Consider the following 3,842-nt stretch of genomic DNA (forward strand, 5'->3'; position numbering starts at 1 on the left):
CTGCAAGCTTTGCCGGTCAATATCCCTTCTCACTATTTTTCACAGACCAGGGCATTATTATCCGACTTTATTTGGGCTCACAAACGACCGAGACTTAACTACCGCCAGCTGACCCGACCGAAACAGCAGGGAGGACTAGCGATACCAGATCTCCGTAGATACTATCAGGCCGCCCATTTGACCAGACTGATAGATTGGAACAGACACCACAATACCAAACTGTGGACCCAGCTGGAACAAGCCCAAACGGGGGTGGCACTGAACAGAGGCCCCTGGTGCCACAGCCGATTACCAAACAGTGTGAAAAGCCATCCTATCATAGGAATAACCTCGCGCATTTGCGCATCTCTTTTTGTGAGCACCAGGCTTGTACCACAGATTTCCCCACTCCGCCCGATTCTGGGGACCCCAGAGTTTTCCCCCGGGGGTCACGGACCCAGCGTTCCGTTCCCTTAGGAAGTCTGGGACCTACCAGGCTTCCCACTTTAAGGGGGGCAAATGGGCGACTACCACTGACATTATGGACCCAGAGGGCCCGTATAAATTGGATTTTTGGAAAGCAACCCAGCTGAAACATTTTTTGAAGTCCCTGACTCCCCCTGACAGTTTCACCCAAAGTTTGACCTCCTATGAAGCTTATTGCTTGGAGGGAGGTGCCATGCCCCATGCCCTGTCTACCACATATCAACTATTGATTACGTCACCGGATGACAGTAGTCCGAGTTGTCTGGGGGCCTGGGAGAGAGATACGCGGTGCAGATTTTCGACACGCCAAAAACAAAATATCTTACATTTTACACACAAATCTTCCATCTGCTCAAGAACACAGGAGACTAACTTTAAAATTGTAACCAGATGGTATAATACCCCGGCGAAGCTGCATCGGATCTTTCCGACATCATCAGACAGATGTTGGAGATGTCGGAGAGAAGAGGGGACGATTCTCCACGTCTTCTGGTCCTGCCCTCTTTTGGAGCGGTTCTGGAGGACGGTTGGGGAAACTATTTCAAAGTTTACTGACATTCCTGTTCCGGATGACCCTGCCTTTTTTCTCCTCCATGCCACAAATATTTCCCGAAAGAAATATAAGACTTCCTTGCTCCGGCATCTACTGGATGCTGCCAAAGCGTGCATCCCACTGAGATGGAAGAGCACACAACCACCGACAATTGGTATGTGGCTGAGAAGGGTTGAGGACATCAAGAAAATGGAAGATTTAATCCTGACAAACGGGGCCAGAACGAGAAATTCACTAAGACATGGTCAGGGTGGAACATATTTATATTCTCAAGGGAGGGTAGGGCCCTTCTGGAAGGGGATGCCTTGAGTAGTTGAGGATATTCCCCGGGTATGAATCACGGAAAGAACGGACATACCACCACTGACGAGCTTGGAGCCCGGCGCTTGGTGATCGATAAAGGGGGATTGTCCTGCCTCCGTGGACCCCACCCCCATCCTACCCCCCCTTCGCTACCCCTTTTCTTCGCACCCCCCCTCCTCCCTCTCTCATTCTCACACCCTTCATCCCCCATCTCCCTGTGCCTAATTTTCTCGCTAATTCTTGTCTTACTTTATAACATTTCTCTCTGTTCTCTTTTAAGGGTTTGGGCTTGGAGAGAACGATAGAGTGTCCTCCACGCCCAAACTATCCTCTCTATATATAAGTTTAAAAATCGGGGTGGGATTTATGGAGCAGACTGGTGTTTCCTTGATAATCTTGGTAAAGGCCTTTGGCCTTTACGGTACGGAGGTGGAGACGCCGTGACGGGAAAGGCTCTTTACTATGGAGCAATGGAGGGAATTGCTTAGACAAGGCCGAGATGTTGGATGTTCCTATTTCTCTGCTCCGTAGGTTAATGTACCACTTGTGCATGTTGTATATCTCACCCGTTACCGCATTGATTTATTTTTATGCTTATTTGTTCACTGTACCATTTACATGTTTTGCTCCATGTTTCTCTGCCCTTTGAATAAAGTATAAATTTGAAAACAAATATCATCACCTCCAGCCACCTGTCTGTGTCTTGTATAAAGTAAATGGGTCTAGTCTAGTCTAGCTTGACACAGATTCTAAAGAGTATTTCACCTATTGTTGTTTTGTTGTTTGTGCTAATTAACCTGCAATTGAATTGTTAGTGAGCTAGGAGCCGAAAAGTCTTATCCCTCAGTCAACTAGTCTGAGTGTTGATTTAGATAATTATCTCATGCTAATTAGGTTAGGTTTTAGTCTTCTACTGTATTATAAATACTTGGCATTTTGGTTCTAATAAATCAGTCCATGTTGAGCAGCTAAGCAAGTCTCGTCTTGTTTTGGGCTTGTAAGCGGTTGGAGTATCTGATTGGAGTCAGATTGGAGCAAGCGGGATATACTGACGGAAGCACTCAATCGGAGTGTGGGATCGGTTCTGTCTCATTGTTGACAAGCAGTGGGATACTTCTTGCAATCTGGAACATCTAAACCTCCACCTGGATCCAAGGTTCGGATAGCAGGAGAGGAGGAGAGGTACAGATACCAGCCGCCATGGAAAAGGAATTCAGAAGGAGGTTGCGAGAGAGGCAGCTACAGCACAGAGGACCAGTATCAGAGAAGGTCCTGCTGGGATGGTTTGATTCTATTCGCTGCGGACTCTGGAAGGAAGCGCTAGCCCGTGAGCAGCGCCACCAGGGAAAAGTTCTCCCCTCCAACCAGGAAAGGTACTGGTCGCAGTATGGATTGCGGGTGCTGTTTTTAGGAGAAAAACCGCACAAGGAGCAGACAGCTGAATTAAGCAGGCTGGTCTGGGCAGAGATGAAGCGGGATGAGAGTTACAGAGCCCTCCGGTGGCATGTATCCCAAGCATATCCCTAGATAGCGGATGACAGCCCAACGGAAGGCTTAAACTACGGCGGCCTGGGACTGTTGTATGTGAAGCTGACAGGGGACTCTAACTTTGGAAGTGATTTGGAGTGGCGGTTGGATGAAATCATGGATTACAGAAAAGAGATACTGAACGTCTCGGAAGTACACTGGGCACTGGAAGATTTGGAGTTTCTGGCCGATCAGGAATGGGAGCTGGAGATCGCCTACAGACGGCTGCTAGATTCTGCTCAGTGCCAGGGCTGGGCTTCCTTTGCCTGGGACTATAAGGAAATATCAGTGGACAACTCTGAAATCCTGGCTGAAGAGTCAGCAATGTGGCAGAGTAACAGTGTGCTTTGCCAACCTGCCCCCGCAGCTATGGACGCGGAGGTCTTATGACGGATGCAGCAAGTGCTGACTGACCTTGATGATCCTGTTTCTGCATGGGATGATCTTGGATGGACGAATGTGCCTGTCCAGCAGCATGCCGGAGAACCGACAGTGGAAAATCTGGAGATTGCCATCCCCAAAGCTGAAGTGCAGACAACAGGGCAAAGCTATGCTAACCTCTGCTCAGCACCGACAGCATCTTCTGGGTTCTACGGACAGGAGATGGTGAAACTATATCCCCAGACACCAGTTGCAGAGACAGGGGATTTGATAGACTTTTCTGCTGAGGAAGAAGGACCGTATGAGCCTCCAGCAGAAGAGCTGGTATTAGGGCCAAACTTTACTGTGCTCTGCCAAGCACCAACAGCAGTGTCTCTGGAATTACAAGGAACTTCCCCAGCTGAAGCGCTGGTCACTGGACAGAGGGTCCAAGGCCTCTGCCCCACGTCTGTGGCAGTTCCGGAGGTTCAGGGTGACAAGGTGGTGGTCACTTCCCAGCAGCAGATCAGGATACAGGGGGAGAAGGGAGAGAATGTGTTTGTCGTCCCTCCCCAACAGTTGGCCAGGGTGGAGGAAGCAGTCTTTCCTCTCCAGCAAAGATCCATGCACCTGG

Source organism: Lithobates pipiens, unplaced genomic scaffold (assembly GCF_037356315.1).
Source record: "Lithobates pipiens isolate NorthernLeopardFrog02 unplaced genomic scaffold, aLitPip1_a1.2 Scaffold_19, whole genome shotgun sequence".
NCBI lineage: Eukaryota > Metazoa > Chordata > Amphibia > Anura > Ranidae > Lithobates > Lithobates pipiens.